The 21,596-nt window shown below is 46.5% G+C and overlaps 1 long non-coding RNA gene across 1 annotated transcript in view; it reads right to left on the reverse strand.

Moving 5' to 3' along the window:
• Positions 1-7,423: 7,423 nt before the first annotated feature.
• The window catches only part of LOC144486590 (uncharacterized), an 83,229-nt gene continuing 69,056 nt past the window's right edge, over positions 7,424-21,596 (reverse strand). Inside the window, exon 3 of the long non-coding RNA XR_013496281.1 lies at positions 7,424-11,259. This is a non-coding gene — a long non-coding RNA (uncharacterized LOC144486590). The remainder of the gene's footprint in view (positions 11,260-21,596) is intronic.

Below are 21,596 nucleotides of genomic sequence, written 5' to 3' on the forward strand. Positions count from 1 at the left end.
ACGCGAGAGCAGCTTCTTCCCTGCTGCCATCAGACTTTTGAATGGACCCATCTTATATTAATTAGGTTACCATATATAATATATATATATATATATATAGATACTATATATATATATACATATGTATATATATATATATATATATAATGTAATACCTTATTATTATATTAAGTTGATATTTCTCTAGCTATGATGGTAACACTACATTCTGCATCCTCTCCTTTTTGAAGGGTATGCTTTGTCTGTATAGCTTTCAAGAAACAATGTTTTTCACTGTATACTGATACATGTGACAATAATAAATCAAATCAAATCCAATCATTGCTCCTTCTCAGCACCAGCATTGCAGTGTGTTGTTTGTTTTCTCACCTGTAATTGATTACTCTAATAGGTTGCTCTGCCGAGTCTCAGGAGTGTTTCTGCTGTGTATTAAAGAGAAGACCTTCAGTGTGAGACCTCAGTAAATGGCCATGGTTTATGCCACGGGCAGACAGAAGCCAGAGGGTGGTTGTAGAGAGTTGTTTTTCAAACGGAGGCCTGTGACCAGTGGTGTGCCTCAGGGATCAGTGCTGGGCCCACTGTTATTGTCATTTACATAAACGATTTGGATGAGAATATAGGGGGCATGGCTAGTAAGTTTGCAGATGACACCAAGATTGGTGGCATAGTGGACAGTGAAGAAAGATATCTCCAATTGCAACGGGATCTTGATCAACTGGCCAGTGGGCGGACGAATGGCAGATGGAGTTTAATTTAAATAAATGCGAGGTGATGCATTTTGGTAGATTGAACCAGGGCACGACTTACTCAGTTAATGGTAGGGTGTTGGGGAGAGTTACAGAACAAAGAGATCAAGGAGTAAATGTACATAGCTCCTTGAAAGTGGAGTCATAGGTGGACACAGTGGTGAAGAAGGCATTCGACATGCTTGGCTTTACCATAGAAACCATAGAAACCCTACAGTGCAGAAGGAGGCCATTCGGCCCATCGAGTCTGCACCGACCACAATCCCAACCAGGCCCTACCCCCACATATTTTACCCACTAATCCCTCTAACCTACCCATCCCAGGACTCTACGGGGCATTTTTTTTAACCTGGCCAATCAACCTAACCCGCACATCTTTGGACAGTGGGAGGAAACCGGAGCACCCGGAGGAAACCCACGCAGACACGAGGAGAATGTGCAAACTCCACACAGACAGTGACCCGAGCCGGGAATCGAACCCAGGACCCTGGAGCTGTGAAACAGCAGTGCTAACCACTGCGCTACCGTGCCGCCCGGTCAGAACATTGAATATAGTAGTTGGGACGTCTTGTTGAAGTTGTATAAGACATTGGTAAGGCCACACGTGGAATACTGTGTGCAATTCTGGTCATCTTATTATAGAAAGGATATTATTAAACTAGAAAGAGTGCTGAAAAGATTTACTGGGATGCTACCGGGACTTGATGGATTGAGTTAAAAGGAGAGGCTGGATAGACTGGGACTTTTTTCTCTGGAGCGGAGGAGGCTGAGGGGTGATCTTATAGAGATCTATAAAATAATGAGGGGCACAGATCAGCTAGATAGCCAATATCATTTCCCAAAGGTAGGGGAGTCTAAAACTAGACGGCATAGTTTTAAGGTGAGAGGGGAGAGATACAAAAGTGTCCAGAGGGGCAAATCTTTCACACAGAGGGTGGTGAGTGTTTGGAACAAGCTGCAAGAGGTCGTAATAGAGGCGGGTACAATTTTATCTTTTAGAACATAGAACAGTACAGCACAGAACAGGCCCTTCGGCCCACGATGTTGTGCCGACCTTCATCTGAAACCAAGATCAAGCTATCCCACTCCCTACCATCCTGGTGTGCTCCATGTGCCTATCCAATAACCGCTTAAATGATCCTAAAGTGTCTGACTCCACTATCACTGCAGGCAGTCCATTCCACACCCCAACCACTCTCTGCGTGAAGAACGTACCTCTGATATCCTTCCTATATCTCCCACCATGAACCCGATAGTTATGCCCCCTTGTAATAGCTCCATCCACCCGAGGAAATAGTCTTTGAACGTTCACTCGATCTATCCCCTTCATCATTTTATAAACCTCTATTAAGTATCCCCTCAATCTCCTCCGCTCCAGAGAGAACAGCCCCAGCTCCCTCAACCTTTCCTCATAAGACCGACACTCCAAACCAGGCAGCATCCTGGTAAATCTCCTCTGCACTCTTTCCAGCGCTTCCACATCCTTCTTATAGTGAGGTGACCAGAACTGCACGCAATATTCCAAATGCGGTCTCTCCAAGGTCCTGTACAGTTGCAGCATAACCCCACGGCTCTTAAACTCCAACCCCCTGTTAATAAAAGCTAACACACTATATGCCTTCTTCACAGCTCTATCCACTTGAGTGGCAACCTTTAGAGATCTGTGGATATGGACCCCAAGATCTCTCTGTTCCTCCACAGTCTTCAGAACCCTACCTTTGACCCTGTAATCCACATTTAAATTTGTCCTACCAAAATGAATCACCTCACATTTATCAGGGTTAAACTCCATTTGCCATTTTTCAGCCCAGCTTTGCATCCTATCTATGTCTCTTTGCAGCCTACAACAGCCCTCCACCTCATCCACTACTCGACCAATCTTGGTGTCATCAGCAAATTTACTGATACACCCTTCAGCCCCCTCCTCTAAGTCATTAATAAAAATCACAAAGAGCAGAGGACCAAGCACTGATCCCTGCGGCACACCGCGAGCAACCTGCCTCCAATCCGAAAATTTTCCATCGACCACCACCCTCTGTCTTCGGTCAGACAGCCAGTTGCCTATCCAATCGGCCAACTTTCCCTCTATCCCACACCTCCTCACTTTCATCATAAGCCGACCATGGGGGACCTTATCAAACGCCTTACTAAAATCCATGTATATGACATCAACTGCCCTACCTTCATCAACACACTTAGTTACCTCCTCAAAACATTCTATCAAATTTGTGAGGCACGACTTGCCCTTCACGAATCCGTGCTGACTATCTCGGATTAATCCGCATCTTTCTAAATGGTCGTAAATCCCATCCCTGAGGACCCTTTCCATCAATTTACCAACCACCGAAGTAAGACTAACCGGTCTATAATTACCAGGGTCATTTCTATTCCCTTTCTTAAACAGAGGAACAACGTTCGCCATTCTCCAGTCCTCTGGCACCATCCCCGTGGACAGCGAGGACCCAAAGATCAACGCCAAAGGCTCTGCAATCTCATCCCTTGCCTCCCAAAGAATCCTAGGATACATTTCATCAGGCCCAGGGGACTTATCGACCTTCAGTTTATTCAAAACTGCCAAGACATCCTCCCTCCGAACATCTATTTCCTCCAGCCTATTAGCCTGTAACACCTTCTCTTCCTCAAAAACAGATTGCAACGAGATCTTGATCAATTGGGCCAGTGGGCTGACGAATGGCAGATGGAGATTAATTTAGATAAATGCGAGGTAATTCATTTTGGTAGATTGATCCACGGTAGGACTTACTCAGTTAATGGTAGGGCATTTGGGAGAGTGAAAGAACAAAGAGATCTCGGGGTACACGTTCATAGCTCCTTGAAAGTGGAGTCACAGGTGGATAAGGTAGTGAAGAAGGTTTTTCCCAGAGCAGAAGTGGTGATCACGAGGGGTCACCGGCTCAAGGTGAGAGGGGCGAAGTATAACTCAGATATTCGAGGGAAGATTTTTACACAGAGGGTGATGGGGGCCTGGAATGCGCTGCCAAGTACGGTGGTGGAGGCAGACACGCTGACATCTTTTAAGACTTACCTGGATAGTCACATGAGCAGCCTGGGAATGGAAGGTTACAAACGATTGGTCGAGTTGGACCAAGGAGCGGCATAGGCTTGGAGGGCCGAAGGGCCTGTTTCCTGTGCTGTACTGTTCTTTGAAGGCATTCCGCATGCTTGGTTTCATTGGCCACAACGTTGAATACTGTATTTGGGACGTCTTGTTGAAGTTGTACAAGACATTAAACATAGAAACATAGAAACCCTACAGTACAGAAAGAGGCCATTCGGCCCATCGAGTCCGCACCGAACACAATCCCACCCAGGCCCTACCCCCATATTGCGACATATTTTACCCGCTAATCCCTCTAATCTACGCACCCCAGGACTCTCAGGGGCAATTTTAGCATGGCCAATCAAACTAACCCGCACATCTTTAGACTGTGGGAAGAAACCGGAGCACCCGGAGGAAACCCACGCAGACACATGGAAAATGCGCAATCTCCACACAGACAGTGACCCAAGCCGGGAATCGAACCCAGGTCCCTGGAGCTGTGATTCAGCAGTGCTAACCACTGTGCTACCGTGCCACACTTGGAATACCGTGTACAGTTCTGGTCACCCTATTGGAGAAAGGATATTATTAAACTAGAAAGAGTGCAGAAAATATTCATTAGAATGCTCCCGAGGCTTGATGGTTTGGGTTATAAGGAGAGGCTGGATAAACTGGGACTTTTTTCCCTGGAACGCAATAGGTTTAGGGGTGATCTTACAGAGGTTGATAAAATAATGAGAGGCATAGATCAGCTAGAGAGTCGACATCATTTCCCAAAGGTGAGGGAGTCTAAAACTAGAGGGCATAGGTTTAAGATGAGAGAGGAGAGATACAAAAGTGTCCAGAGGGGCACCTTTTCACTCAGAGTGTGGTGAGTGTCAGGAGCAAGCTACCAGAGGCAGTAGTAGAGGCGGTTGCAATTTTGTGTTAAAAAAAAACATTTAGACAGTTGCATGGATAAGATGGGTATAGGGGGATATGGGCCAAATGCGGGCAATTGGGGCTAGTTTAATGGTCAAAATTGGGCGGCATGGACAAGTTGGGCCGAAGGGCCTATTTCCATGCTGTAAACCTCGATGACTCTTCCACCCTTTATTCTCCACTCTCATCCAAACCAGCTGAAAGAACCTCAAACCTGTTGGACAAGACAGTAAGAAGTCTCACAACATGAGGTGAAAGTCCGACAGGTTTATTTGGTAGCACTGTTGTACAATTGCAGTAGCTGACACTTCTGCACTCCTGTCCTCTGGGTTCCCTTACCTACCTCAGCAGCCGTCACATCCTCCTGTCCCTGACCACTTTCCAAACTGGAAAGTTTTTTCAGAAGCCGTGTGACCGTCTCCTGAAACTCAGCTTCCAGGTAAAACTCTCCCTCCCTGATATGTTGCAGTGTCAAACTCCAGCTGAATGTCTCTGAGCCAAAGCTCCTCAAGCCGCAGATACTTACTGCAGACATACTTGCTCTGAATAACACCAGTATCCATGAGCACCCACATACTGCAGTCATCACACATCAACTGTCCTGATATACTTCTGATCATAAACTAACGACTTAATTATTTTATTCAGTTATTTATTTTAGATATTAATAAATCTTATCGCAAAGTACAGGACAAATTTCAACCTTGGGAAAATGGACCTTGACCACTTACTAGATATTCACCAACAGCTCGCCACCTCCCTGTAGAAAAGCAGAAACCAATTCCCACAGGAAAAAACGTTAGAACATACTCCCCACAAGGACCGACAAACAGACAACAGGAAACTACTGGATGCTGAATGAATAGAGTTCTACAACGTATCAGTTTATCAGCACTACCTTACATCCTCATCTCGAAACTAAATGCTCAGTCAGTCTCACTGTTGTCCCTTCAAATCCATGTCTCACTCTCACCCTGCGCAAACACTGTCTTTGTTTTCACTCCACTCAATGCATTTCCCACTCTCACAATTCACTATTTTCAACCCTTTCAATAAAGAGTGAGCAGAACTGCAGGGAAGGAAGAGGACAGGATGAGATCCTCCAGTGACAGGCACCTTAACAAGCATTGGCAATGCATGTCCTCCTGCTCCACTGTGGGGGAGGCCTTGTTACCAGGGGCTGCAGACATCAGCAAGACCTGCCATGAAAGTCTGAGCCTCTTGATTCAGCTTGATTGTGTGGACCTGGTGCTCACACATGTCATCATCAGAGGTTCAAGGTGCATCCGTGGTGTGGTGAGACAGTCGGGAAGTGCATATCAAGGTGAGTGATGCCCTGGACATCTGTCTCAGTAAAATATCTTCAGGCCTGATACAATTGTCAGACATTTATTTTGATACTGAAACTCTGTAGATCACATCGATTTGGTTTCCACAACCCGTGTGCCTCTATTGATTGGTCATTTTTAGCAGCCGAGCACTCAGCTTGTTGACACCGAAATATAACTCATGGATGAAGTACAGAAATCAAGCAAATAATCCCCCAATCACCGGGACTGAGGCAGGTAAGAGGAAAATGCTGCATTAGCAGCAGAATGAACCGGGTTTTACAATGTACAGGTACTGGATCCCGTATCGGAGGCGTTGGGCACTGGACCTGTTCCAGAATTGTGGATTTGGAGTTCTGGATCGCGTGCTTGTAAAACATGGAGAATCAGTGAGAAATAAAGACCCTGAGGCTTTTCTAATTTAATTATTATACTTTTATTATTTCATAATTTTACATATTGCATTGCAACCGAGGGAGAGGCAGCTGTCACACTGACAGATGCTGTGAGAATTGAAGGTTCGGGCTGATTTGGCAGATTTTGTGCCCTATCTGCTGGGTTGATAAAACATGGAGAAGGAATGAGAAATAAAGACGACAAGGCTTTTAGCTCATTATTGTACATTTATTATTTCATCATTTTACAACTCAAATTACAGATCCACTGAGGAGGAGACAGCTGCCATTCAGACACAGGCTGTGAATATTCACAGTTCAGGGTTTAATGTGTGTCTTTTAAACATGTCCTGCAGCTTAAATTGTTTCAAGTACATGGGGTTTTCTTTCCGAAACACCTCTTGTCCCTTTTAGACCCACATAATATGCTACTCTGTAATGAAGCTCTTCTGATCGATGCCATGAATCAGTTCCTCCGTGATCCTTATTCACCTGTCAATAGACAGATTCATCTTCATCATCACCGCTCTCATTCTCTTTATTCTTGGTCAAGACCATGGTGTCTATTCCATTGTGTGGAACTTGGCAGTGAATTTCAGCACTGTTGCCGATATTACAGAATCCTCAACATCTTCTTCATCCAACAGCTGGGCTTCAGCACAGGAAAGTCATTCAAAAATACCAGCAATATTTACAAAATATCTTTCTTCTCGGACACACGGACACCGTTAAATTCAGGTTTCATTTCATCATCACCAATCAAGGAAATTTCTCGAAGCTGGCAGGAAAATGCTGCATTTCTCACAGATGGGAGAGGATTTTACAATGTACAGGTACCAGACCCCATACCTGGGATGTCTGGGATCCAACATGTTCTGGTCTTGTGGACTTGGCAGATTTTGGGCTCTTTGTGGCGTGCTTATAAAACATGGAGAAGGAATGAGAAATAGAGACGACAAGGCGCTTAGTTCATTATTTTACATTTATTATTTCATAATTTTACAACTCAAATTACATAACCACCGAGGATGAGATATCGACCGTACTGAGACAGGCTGTGAATATTGAAGGTTCAGGCACTGACTACACCGTTTAAACATGTCCTGTAGTTTATGGATTCTGGTTTCTGGATGGCATGCTGATAAAACACGGAGAAGGAATGAGAAATAAATACTTTTATTTTATTATTGTACTTTTATTATTTCATAATTTTACAACTCAAATTGCATATCATCTGAGGAAGAGAAAGCAGGACTTTCACATCTGCTAATAGATCTTTAGCAACGTTTTCTCCTCAGAGAGATGAAAAACTCTAAATTCAGGTTTAATTTCACCATCACCATTTAGGAACATGGGAAATGGCTTGAGGTTGTGCCTTCCATTTATCAAACTACCTTGGGGTACCATTGGCCCAGCCTTGGCAGCACTGCAGAGTGCATGGTTCACATTGAATACTACTTGGAATTCCCTCCCACCCAAGCCTCTGTTCAATGCAATGAGCATTTTGTGCATGAGTTCAGCCTTGTATCTGGTCGCAATTGCCCGCAAAATGCATTGATCCTTGGGCTGAATGGAGGACACACATTTGGCAGAAAATAAGTTCTGAAAACAATGTTCCTGATGAGGAGAAAATAACCATGCAGCTCTCAGGAACCCCCAGACACCGACACTGAGCCCTGGCTTCAGGGACAAAATGGCTCTCGGACCAATCAAGGGAAATTGGTTGAGTCATCCATGTGCACTGATTGATTGGCCTTGTAAACAACAGGGAAGACTCTGATCCCTTTGAACAATGTAATCTTCTGACTGTTGCCAATAACACATGTACACATGCCCTGCTCTCTGCAGCTTCATGATCAGTGAAGGTTTCTTCACCATATACTTTCAGCACACACACACCATGGCAGTTTGTAAACTTGTTCTGCCACCCTGACGCTCAATAACATGGTGTTGTTAGGCCCAGTTCTTTATGGAACAAAGAACAGTACAGCACATGAAACAGGCCCTTCGGCCCTCCAAGCCTGTGCCGCTCCTTGGTCCAACTAGACCAATCGTTTGTATCCCTCCATTCCCAGGCTGCTCATGTGACTATCCAGGTAAGTCTTAAACGATGTCAGCGTGCCTGCCTGCACCACCCTACTTGGCAGCGCATTCCAGGCCCCCACCACCCTCTGTGTAAAAAACGTCCCTCTGATGTCTGAGTTATACTTCGCCCCTCTCAGCTTGAGCCCGTGACCCCTCGTGATCGTCACCTCCGACCTGGGAAAAAGCTTCCCACTGTTCACCCTATCTATACCCTTCATAATATTGTATACCTCTATTAGATCTCCTCTCATTCTCCGTCTTTCCAAGGAGAACAACCCCAGTCTACCCAATCTCTCCTCATAGCTCAGACCCTCCATACCAGGCAACATCCTGGTAAACCTTCTCTGCACTCTCTCCAATGCCTCCACGTCCTTCTGGTAGTGCGGCGACCAGAACTGGACACAGTACTCCAAATGTGGCCTAACCAGCGTTCTATACAGCTGCATCATCAGACTCCAGCTTTTATACTCTATACCCCGTCCTATAAAGGCAAGCATACCATATGCCTTCTTCACCACCTTCTCCACCTGTGTTGCCACCTTCAAGGATTTGTGGACTTGCACACCGAGGTCCCTCTGTGTTTCTATACTCCTGATGACTCTGCCATTTATTGCATAACTCCTCCCTACATTATTTCTTCCAAAATGCATCACTTCGCATTTATCCGGATTAAACTCCATCTGCCACCTCTCCGTCCAATTTTCTGGGACTTGACAAAATACTCTGTGCGTCAATTCCAAATTGTATCATGTGGCGTCAGCGTCAAGTGTAATAGGTTTTTGAGACCCTCCTGTTTCTGGGACGCTGGATAAGGGGTCCAGTACCTTTACCAGTTTACAAGAGGGATGATTCTCATTCAAATATACTGCACAGAATTCTAGGAAGTAGCCAAGTCGTGCTGAGGTCAAAGATGGTGGAGACACTTGTGTGGGAATGGTGACTTAAATCAGCTGATGAAATATTAGCCAATGGTTCCAGCGTGAATAGTGAAATCAGCTTGAGCTATAAGTGTGACACATGCTGCCGGTGTATTTGCAGCAGATGGAGTGTCTGTAGTTTTCCTGTTCTTACACTGCTGGTGAACAATAATCTGATGAGAATTCTACCTCAACATCCAGCCCAGTGTTTGGGAAAATTATGATTCACTAAATTAAAGGAGGGTTGTCCTTATTCTTGAAATGATTTGGGATTCTCGATGATGTCTCTGAGGTCAGAATGGCAGCATTTTACACATTTAATTCAACCAAGGCATTATCACCCTGATTCTGAGTCTGGCATTGATTCACTGAATCTTTGAAAGGAAACATTTCTCAAGAGGGTCTGGATTTCATAGCAGGTCATTGCTGAGATCTGCATCAGCTGGATACCGTTTGACCAGCCAGAGGTTCTGATGGCTGAATTGTACAATCCTCTCCTGAGGCTTCAGCAATCACAGGAATGGAGAGGAGAATTGGAAAAGCCGTGTCCACATTTCCCCTCACATCCCGCATGGCTCAGACACTCAGATGGAGCTCTTGCTGTGGGATCTGGTGATTGAAATGAGGTCACATTTGCCAAGGATGGAAGGAAACGGCCAGCCTCGTAAAACCAGCAGGCATGAATGGAAGTGGCTGAGAAAGTGAGCAGGAACATTGTGGTCCCTCAAACATGGGAAAAGTGTTTCAAGAAGTTCATGGACATCAGGAGGTCAGGAAAGTGCGTGACGTAACTCGCTCAGGAGCCGAGACTCACACTCTTACTTTCCCAGCATTTCCCAGCACAACTGGATAGTAGGGCGGCATGGTAGCACAGTGGTTAGCACTGCTGCTTCACAGCTCCAGGGACCTGGGTTCGATTCCCGGCTTGGGTCACTGTCATTGTGTGAGTTTGCACATTCTCCTCGTGTCTGCATGGGTTTCCTCCGGGTGCTCCGGTTTCCTCCCACAGTCCAAAGATGTGTGGGTTAGTTTGATTGACCACGCTAAAATTGCCCTTAGTGTCCTGAGAAGCGTAGGTTCGAGGGATTAGTGGGTAAATGTGTAGGGATATGGGGGTAGGGCCTGGGTGGGATTGTGGTCGGTGCAGATTCGATGGGCCGAATGGCCTCTTTCTGTGCTGTAGGGTTTCTATGATTCTATGAACTCCACAAAACAACACCCCTTACACCTGCATTCATTCCTGTCTCTCCAGACACTTCCTCACATCCTCATCTGAAAAGCCAACTGCCCACTCAGCCACATCATTGTGTCATCACAGCCATGTCTCACTCTCACCCTGCACTAACACTGACTTTGTTTTCACTCCACTCAATGCATTTCTCACTCTCACAATTCTCTATTTCCATCCCTTTCAGTTTGACTAACAAGTTCTGCTACTTCACATATTTATCTAACTTTCCTGTAAAATTTGCAATGTTCTCATCCCTCAACCATTCCCAGTAACACAGCATTTAGATAGAGGTCGGTGGGAAGGTAGCTACAGACCGTCAATTATAAATAAATTAAAGGATGTAGAGCTGCACTGTGAAAAAGACTGGGACACAGAGGATGATGCCGTGAGGAGAATTTCAATTGTCCTCCATTCCTCCTTAGCTTTTTACAGACAATGATTGGTCTTGGGTTGGGATTCGATCTCTCTTCTAATTAATCCACTTGCCTTTGATACTTCATTTCTCATGATTTCACTCTGTGGCAGTTTGGTCAAAACCCCATTTCTTCGCACGCATCCTGACATGAACCATATACCTGTAGCAGAAGAAGAAATTAGACACAGAAAATGCTGGACAGTAACAAGTATAACAACAGGTATTTTATAGCTTCCCTCAAATAGTAAAACCATTCACCCCATAAATACTGAAGATTCTGAGTGTAAAACTGACTGGCTTGTTACATTTCTTGTAATTTTACTGGTGTCAGCTCAGCACGAAAAGCAGAAGATTCCATAACAAAGAACAAAGAACAAAGAACAATACAGCACAGGAACAGGCCCTTCGGCCCTCCAAGCCCGCGCCGCTCCCCGGTCCAGGATTGAATCCTGAATCCAGGATCCCCGCCCAATTTTCCAGCCTATCTACATACCAATATCCTATCCACCGAGCTGTCCCTCACAGCTATGATGCTTTGTTCATTACAACCTATTAACTTACCCCCACCCCCCCATTCCAGACCATGTGATCTCCAGGGAGAGGCGAAAACCCAGAGTGAAAAACCCCAGGGCCAATATGGGGAAAAAAAAAAAATCTGGGAAATTCCTCTCCGACCCCCTGAGGCGATCGAAACGAGTCCAGGAGATCACAATGGCCCCGATCGGAAAATGCTTCCCAACCCTAGTCATTTCCACTTCCACGAACACCATATGAATTCCCTGCCCCCGAGACAGGTTCCCAACTATCCGCAGTCTCACTCTGTACTGGCACCAGCAAGATGATCGTAGAATGAAGCCTTGAAACGAGAAACCAGGAACAATTAGCCCGCGCCGCTCCCTGGTCCAAACTAGACCACTCTTTTGTATCCCTCCATTCCCACTCCGTTCATATAGCTGTCTAGATAAGTCTTAAACGTTCCCAGTGTGTCCGCCTCCACCACCTTGCCCGGCAACACATTCCAGGCCCCCACGACCCTCTGTGTGAAATATGTCCTTCTGATATCTGTGTTAAACCTCCCCCCCTTCACCTTGAACCTATGACCCCTCGTGAACGTCACCACCGACCCGGGGAAAAGCTTCCCACCGTTCACCCTATCTATGCCTTTCATAATTTTATACACCTCTATTAAGTCTCCCCTCATCCTCCGTCTTTCCAAGGAGAACAACCCCAGTTTCCCCAATCTCTCCTCATAACCAAGCCCCTCCATACCAGGCAACATCCTGGTAAACCTCCTCTGTACTCTCTCCAAAGCCTCCACGTCCTTCTGGTAGTGTGGCGACCAGAACTGGACGCAGTATTCCAAATGCGGCCGAACCAACGTTCTATACATCTGCAACATCAGACCCCAACTTTTATACTCTATGCCCCGTCCTATAAAGGCAAGCATGCCATATGCCTTCTTCACCACCTTCTCCACCTGTGACGTCACCTTCAAAGATCTGTGGACTTGCACACCCAGGTCCCTCTGCGTCTCTACACCCTTTATGGTTCTTCCATTTATCGTGTAGCTCCTCCCTACATTATTCCCACCAAAATGCATCACTTCGCATTTATCAGGATTGAACTCCATCTGCCATTTCCTTGCCCAAATTTCCAGGTAGATGATGGCAGTGCAGTTGATGTTGTCTGCATGGATTTTAGCAAGGCCTTTGAAAAGGTACCGCATGGTCGGTTGTTGCATGAGGTTAAATCTCACGGGATCCAGGGTGAGGTGTCTCAATGGATATAACATTGGCTTGATGACAGAAGCCAGAGGGTGATTGTCGAGGGTTGTTTTTCAAACTGGAGGCCTGTGACCAGCGGTGTGCCTCTCAGATCAGTGCTGGGTCCACTGTTATTTGTCATTAATATTATTGATTTGGATGAGAATATAGGAGGCATGGTTAGTAAGTTTGTAGATGATACCAAGATTGGTGGCATATTGGACAGTGAAGAAAGTTATCTCCGATTGCAACAGGATTTTGATCAATTGGGCTGACGAATAGCAGATGGATTTGAATTTAGATCAATGCGAGGTGATGCATTTTGGTAGATTGAACCAGGGCAGGACTTGCTCAGTTAATGGTAGGGCACTGGGGAGAGTTACAGAACAAAGAGATCTCGGGGTACATGTTCATAGCTCCTTGGAAGTGGAGTCACAGGTGGACAGAGTGGTGAAGAAGGCATTCGGCATGCTTGGTTTCATTGGTCAGAACATTGAATAAAGGATTTGGGACGTCTTGTTGAAGTTGTACAAGACATTGACAAGGCCACACTTGGAATACTGTGTACACTTCTGGTCACCCTATTGTAGAAAGAATATTATTAAACAAGAAAGACTGCAGGAAAGATTTACGAGGATGCGACCCGGACTTGATGGTTTGAGTTATAAGGAGAGGCTGGATAGACTGGGACTTTTTTCTCGGGAGCGTAGAAGGCTGAGGGGTGATGAGGGGCACAGATTTGCTTGATAGTCAATATATTTTTCCAAAGTTGATGGGTGGCGGGGGGGGGGGGGGGGGGGACGCGGAGAGGGGGGGGGAGGGGGGTGGTCTAAAACTAGAGGGAACAGGTTCAGGGTGAGAGGCGAAAGATCCAAAGTGTCCAGAGGGGCAATTTTATTCACACAGAGGGTGGTGAGTGTCTGGAACAAGCTGTCAGAGGTAGGAGGAGAGGCGGGTACAATTTTGTGTTTTAAAAAGCATTTAGACAGTTACATGGTTAAGATGGGCATAGAGGGATATAGGCCAAATGCGGGCAATTGGGATTAGCTTAGAACATGGAACAGCACAGCACAGTACAGGCCCTTCGGCCCTCGATGTTGTGCCGAGCTTTCTGCGAAACCAAGATCAAGCTATCCCACTCCCTATCACTCTGGTGTGATCCATGTGCCTATTCAAGAACAGCTTGAAAGTTGCTAAAGTGTCCGACTCCACTATCACAGCAGGCAGTCAATTCCACACCTCAACCACTCTCTGCGTCAAGAACCTACCTCGGACATGCCTCCTATATCTCCCACCATGAACCTTATAGTTATGCCCCCTCGTAACAGCTACATCCATCCGAGGAAATGGTCTCTGAACGTCCACTTTATCTATCCCCCTGATCATCTTATAAACCTCTATTAAGTCGCCTCTCAACCTCCTCCTCTATAAAAAGAAAAGCCCCAGCACCCTCAACCTTTCCTCATGAGACCTAACCTCCAAACCAGGCAGCATCCTGGTAAACCTCCTTTGCACCCTCTCCTAAGCTTCCACATCCTGAGGGACAAGATTTATGAGCATTAAGAGGGGTTTAGTATGCTCAAGAATACTCAGCATGGCTTTGTCAAAGGCAGATCGTGCCTTACGAGCCCGGTGGAGTTCTTTGAAAATGTGACTAAACACATTGACGAAGTGAAAGCGGTAGATGTGGTTTATATGGATTTTAGCAAGGCGTTCGATAAGGTCCCCCATGCAAGGCTTCTCGAAAAAGTGAGAGGGCATGGGATCCAACGGGCTGCTGCCCGGTGGATCCACAACTGGCTTGCCCAAAGGAGGCAGAGAGTGTCTATAGATGGGTCTTTTTCTAATTGGAGGTCGGTCACCAGTGGTGTGCCCCAGGGATCTGTTCTGGGACCCTTACTGGTTGTCATTTTCATAAATGACCTGGATGAGGAAGTGGAGGGATGGGTTGGTAACTTTGCTGACGACACGAAGGTTGGTGGGGTTGTGGATAGTCTGGAGGGATGTCAGAAGTTACAGAGGGACATAGATAGGATGCAAGACTGGGCGGGGAAGTGGCAGATGGACTTCAACCCAGATAAATGCGTAGTGGTCCATTTTGGCAGGTCGAATGGGATGAAGGAGTACAATATAAAGGGAAAGACTCTTAGTACTGTAGAGGATCAGAAGGACCTTGGGGTCCGGGTCCATAGGACTCTAAAATCGGCCCCGGAGGTGGAGGAGGTGGTTAAAAAGGCGTATGGTGTGCTGGCTTTTATCAATCGAGGGATTGAGTTTAGGAGTCCGGGGATAATGATGCAGCTATATAAGACCCTCGTCAGACCCCACTTGGAGTACTGTGCTCAGTTCTGGTCGCCTCATTACAGGAAGGATGTGGAAAAGATTGAAAGGGTGCAGAGGAGATTTACAAGGATGTTGCCTGGATTGAGTGGCATGCCTTATGAGGATAGGCTGAGGGAGCTCGGTCTTTTCTTCTTGGAGAGCCATAGGATGAGAGGAGACCTAATAGAGGTATATCAGATGTTGAGAGGCATAGATCGGGTGGACTCTCAGAGGCTTTTTCCCAGGGTGGAAATGGCTGCTACGAGAGGACACAGGTTTAAGGTGCTGGGGGGTAGGTACAGGGGAGATGTTAAGGGGAAGTTTTTCACACAGAGGGTGGTGGGCGAGTGGAATCGGCTGCCGTCAGTGGTGGTGGAGGCAAACTCAATAGGGTCTTTTAAGATACTCCTGGATGAGTACATGGGACAAAATAGGATGGAGGGTTATAGGTAGGCCTGAAGGGTGGGGATATGTTCGGCACAGCTTGTGGGGCCGAAGGGCCTGTTTTGTGCTTGAGGTTTCTATGTTTCTATCATTCTTATAGTGAGGTGATCAGAACTGCACACAATATTCGAAATGTGGTCTCACCAATGTCCTGTACAGTTGCAGCATAACTCCACGGCTCTTAAACTCAAGCCCCCTGTTAATAAACGCTAACACACAATAGGCCTTCTTCACGGCTCTATCCACTTGAGTGGCAACCTTCAGAGATCTGTGGATATGAACCCCAAGATCTCTCTGTTCCTCCACATTCCTCAGAACCCTACCGTTGACCCTGTAATCCGCATTCAAATTTGTCCTACCAAAATGAATCACCTCGCATTTGTCAGGGTTAAACTACATCTGCCATTTTTCAGCCCAGCTTTGCATCCTATCTATATCTCTTTGCAGCCTACAACAGCCCTCCACCTCATCCACTCCTCCACCAATCTTGGTGTCATCAGCAAATTTACTGATCCACCCTTCAGTCCCCTCCTCCAAGTCATTGATAAAAATCACAAAAAGCAGGGGACCCAGCACTGATCCCTGTGGTACACCGCTGGTAACTGGTCTCCAGTCTGAAAATTTGCCATCCGCCACCACCCTCTGTCTTCTATGAGATAGCCAGTTACGTATACAATCGGCCAAATTCCCCTCTATCCCACACCTCCTTATTTTCTTCATGAGCCGACCATGGGGAACCTTATCAAACGCTTTACTAAAATCCATGTATATGACATCAACTGCTCTATCTTCATCAACACACTTAGTTACCTCCTCAAAGAATTCAATCAAGTTTGTGACTCAAGACTTACCCTTCACGAATCCGTGTTGACTATCCCGGATTAAGCTGCAACTTTCCAAATGGTCATAAATCCTATCCCTCAGGACATTTTCCATGAGCTTACCGACCACTGAAGTAAGACTAACCGGCCGATAATTACCCTGGTCATTCCTATTTCCTTTCTTGAACAGAGGAACGACATTCGCCACTCTCCAGTCCTCTGACACTATCCCCGTGCACAGTGAGGACCCAAAGATCAAAGCCAAAGGCTCTGCAATCTCATCCCTTGCCTCCCAAAGAATCCTAGGATATTTCTCTGCTGGCCCAGGGGACTTATCGACCATCAGTGTTTTCAAAATTGCTAATGCATCTTCCCTCAGAACATCTACCTCCTCCAGCCTATCAGCCTGTATCACACTCTCATCCTCAAAAACATGGCCCCTCTCCTTGCTGAACACTGAAGAAGAGTATTCATTCAAAGCCTCTCCTATCTTTTCTGACTCCATGTACAAGTTCCCATTCCTGTCCTTAGGGGTTTTTAAAAAACGGGCGGCATAGACAAGTTGGGCCGAAGGGCCTCTTTCCATGCTGTCAACCTCTATGACTCTACCTTTCATTCAGGCCACTTTCTGTGCCCTTGTGTCAGTTTTTATGTCAGCTCCCTGTGCTTGTGTTTCTGGCCTCATGGCTGTCTGCAGTGGGTTCCCTTCCAATGATTCTACTTTACTCGAGCAATCGCAGGCTGCTACAAATTCCATTGGGTTCACCAATTCCCTTTAGGGAAGGAAATTTGCCATCAACCTGGTCTTATCTTGATCTGCCCAATGTGAATCCAGACTCAAAGCAATGTGGTTGACTCTCAACTGCTGTGTGAAATGGCCGAGGCAAGCGACTGGGAAATGAGGGGTGAGCAACAGTTCTGGGTTTGCCACTGACACCCACATCCAATGAAATAAATCAAAGAACACATCCCCCATCTTCGATCCGTGTCCCTCTAATTTAAAAAAAACTGACCATTTACTGGATTCCTTCAACAGAGGGAACAAATTCTCCCTGTCGAATCTATCATCTTGAAAAAACATTTTCAACACCAGACTAATCATCTATGCAACACATGTTGTGATAATTTGACCTGTTAGTTCTCTGATATCCTCCTGCACCCCCCTCCAGGGCCAATATATCCTGAGTTGTGATGTTCAGGCTGGAACTCAAAACTCCCGATGGGGACTAATGAAGTGAGTGGTGACATTTTGTTTGGCAAATCCTTGGGCTGCATTTAAATGACAATGACTTCCCCGTGCTGCAGCGCAAGGTGTCCATGTGGTCACGTCGCAGAGAACAGGGAGTGCGGACAATGACAGCAATGGGATTCCTCACCGCCGTCTAATGACCTTAAGAAGTTTTTATGCTTGAAGCATATTTCACCATTGTTGGTAGTTTCAAAATCAGTTGTTTTAGTGTGACTATCTTCATGTAGTTTGAATTAATGGTATTACATATTGTAGCTGAATTAACAAAAGCCATTTAAAACAAAAACGACACCTGCCATATTGGAAAGCAGTTTAACAACACCAGGTTAAAGTCCAACAGGTTTATTTAGTAGCAAAAGCCACACAAGCTTTCGGCTTTTGCTACCAAATAAACATGTTGGACTTTAACCTGGTGTTGTTAAACTTCTTACTGTGTTTACCCCAGTCCAACGCCGGCATCTCCACATCATTGGAAAGCAGACAGATTAGTTCAACAGACAGCCTTAATTGTGGAGCAGTTAAAGGATAACTAATTCATTAAAATATGTGTTAGGTTGGTATGGTGATCATATCCTCCGCTCCAGAAGCATCCCTTCCTCTATTGAGTTTAAAGCCCTCTCTGCTTCCCTAGTTGTGTAGTTTGCAAGAACGTTGCTGGCAGCAGGTTCAGATGTAGATCATCCCAACGGTACAGCCCCCACTTTCTCCAGAACTGATTTTAATGTCCCACAAGCTGAAACTTACCTCTTCCACCAGTCTTTCAAACCTTGTATTCATCTCTCTAATGTGATGTGCACTATGCTAATTTGCACGCGGCTGCGGTAATCATCTCCAGATTATAACCTTGTGTGTTCTGTTGTTTAATTCAGTGTCCATTTCCTGATAATGTCTGTGCAGAAGCTGCTTCTTCATTCTACCTATGTCACTGGTACCGACATGGTCCACAACAGTGGGATCCTCCTCACAACCACGGTCATCTCCAGCCAGATGTCCTGAACTCTGGCATGGGGCAGGCAACACAGTCAACTGCACTCTGACTCCTTGTTACAGAGAAAATTGTCAATCCCTCTGATGAAGGAGCAGCACTCCGAAAGCTCGTGCTACCAAATAAATCTGCTGGACTTGAACCTGGTGTTGTGAGAATTCTTACGTTGCCTACCCCAGTCCAACGCCGGCATCTTCACATCATCAATGCCTCTCACTATACTGTCACTTACTCCCACTAATTTACTCTGTGCCTCTCCCATCCCAGCCCCTCACCTCCCCCCACGGCCCACTGAACAGCTTCCTATACCACAGTGCCACAGTCAGTCACATCATGTGTGTCCAACTGACGCACATGTTAGACGGCTTGACAGCTCTGGAGCGGCGGGAGAATTCACTTTGGAGCATCCACGATGCTGAAGAAGTCGTGCATATCACGTTCAGTGAGTTGGTGACACCGCAGATAACAGTTACTGAGGGAGATAGAGAATGGGTGACCACCAGACAGAGGAAGAGTCGAAAGGCAGTGTAGGGGTCCCCTGCAATCATCTCCCTCCAAAGCAGATATACTATTTTGGATACTGTTGGGGGAGATGGCTCACCGGGGGAAGGTGGCAGCAGCCAGGTTCATGGCACCCTGGCTGGCTCTGCTGGACAGGAGGGCAGGAAAAAGAGTGGCAGAGCGACAGTGATAGGGGACTCAATTGTAAGGGGAACAGACGGGTGTTTCTGTGGATGCAAACAAGACTCCAGGATGGTATGTTGCCTCCCTGGTGCAAGGATCAAGGGTGTCTCGGAGCAGCTGCAGGACATTCTGGAGGGGGGAGGGTGAACAACCAGCTATCGTGGGGCATATCGGCACCAACACTGTAGGTAAAAAATGGGATGAAGTCCGACAAGCTGAATTTAAGGAGTTAGGAGTTAAACTAAAATGTAGGAGCTCAAAGGTAGTAATCTCAGGATTACTTCCAGTGCCACGTGTTAGTCAGAGTAGGAATGTCAGGAGAGCCAAGATGAATATGTGGCTTGAGAGATGGTGCAAGATGGAGGGATTCAAATTCCTGGGACATTGGAACCGGTTCTGAAGGAGATGGGACGAGTACAAAACAGACGGTCTGCACCTGGGCAGGACTGGAACCAATGTCCTGAGGGGAGTGTTTGCTCGTGCTGTTGGGGAGGGGTTTAAATTAATGTGGCGCGGGGATGGTGACCGACGCAGGAAGTCAGAGGGAAGTAAAGTGGGGACAGAAACTAAAGGCAGCAAAAGGAAAAGTGGAAGACAGAAAAACCGAAGACAAAAATCAAAAAGGGCCAGAGTACAGAGTACAGAGACTGTGGAGAACTCAGTGATTGGCTCCAGTAAAGGGCCAGAGTACAGAGTACAGAGACTGTGGAGAACTCAGTGAACGGGTCCAGTAAAGGGCCAGAGTACAGAGACTGTGGAGAACTCAGTGAATGGGTCCAGTAAAGGGCCAGAGTACAGAGACTGTGGAGAACTCAGTGAATGGGTCCTGTAAAGGGCCAGAGTACAGAGTACAGAGACTGTGGGGAACTCAGTGAATGGGTCCAGTAAAGGGCCAGAGTACAGAGACTGTGGAGAACTCAGTGAATTAGTCCAGTAAAGGGACAGAGTACAGAGTACAGAGACTGTGGAGAACTCAGTGAATGGGTCCAGTAAAGAGCCAGAGTACAGAGTACAGAGACTGTGGAGAACTCAGTGAATTGGTCCAGTAAAGGGACAGAGTACAGAGTACAGAGACTGTGGAGAACTCAGTGAATGGGTCCAGTAAAGGGCCAGAGTACAGAGTACAGAGACTGTGGAGAACTCAGTGAATGGGTCCAGTAACGGGCCAGAGTACAGAGTACAGAGACTGTGGAGAACTCAGTGAATGGGTCCAGTAAAGGGCCAGAGTACAGAGTACAGAGACTGTGGAGAACTCAGTGAATGTGTCCAGTAAAGGGCCAGAGTACAGAGACTGTGTAGAACTCAGTGAATGGGTCCAGTAAAGGGCCAGAGTACAGAGTACAGATACTGTGGAGAACTCAGTGAATGTGTCCAGTACAGGGCCAGAGTACAGAGTACAGTGACTGTGGAGAACTCAGTGAATGGGTCCCGTAAAGGGCCAGAGTACAGAGTACAGAGACTGTGGAGAACACAGTGAATGGGTCCCGTAAAGGGTCAGAGTACAGAGTACAGAGACTGTGGAGAACTCAGTGAATGGGTCCAGTAAAGGGCCAGAGTACAGAGTACAGAGACTGTGGAGAACTCAGTGAATGGGTCCAGTAAAGGGCCAGAGTACAGAGTACAGAGACTGTGGAGAACTCAGTGAACGGGTCCAGTAAAGGGCCAGAGTACAGAGACTGTGGAGAACTCAGTGAATGGGTCCAGTAAAGGGCCAGAGTACAGAGTACAGAGACTGTGGAGAACTCAGTGAATGAGTCCTGTAAAGGGCCAGAGTACAGAGTACAGAGACTGTGGGGAACACAGTGAATGGGTCCAGTAAAGGGCCAGAGTACAGAGTACAGAGACTGTGGAGAACTCAGTGAATGGGTCCAGTAAAGGGCCAGAGTACAGAGACTGTGGAGAACTCAGTGAATTAGTCCAGTAAAGGGACAGAGTACAGAGTACAGAGACTGTGGAGAACTCAGTGAATGGGTCCAGTAAAGAGCCAGAGTACAGAGTACAGAGACTGTGGAGAACTCAGTGAATTGGTCCAGTAAAGGGACAGAGTACAGAGTACAGAGACTGTGGAGAACTCAGTGAATGGGTCCAGTAAAGGGCCAGAGTACAGAGTACAGAGACTGTGGAGAACTCAGTGAATGGGTCCAGTAACGGGCCAGAGTACAGAGTACAGAGACTGTGGAGAACTCAGTGAATGGGTCCAGTAAAGGGCCAGAGTACAGAGTACAGAGA

Source organism: Mustelus asterias, unplaced genomic scaffold (genome assembly GCF_964213995.1).
Source record: "Mustelus asterias unplaced genomic scaffold, sMusAst1.hap1.1 HAP1_SCAFFOLD_405, whole genome shotgun sequence".
Lineage (NCBI taxonomy): Eukaryota > Metazoa > Chordata > Chondrichthyes > Carcharhiniformes > Triakidae > Mustelus > Mustelus asterias.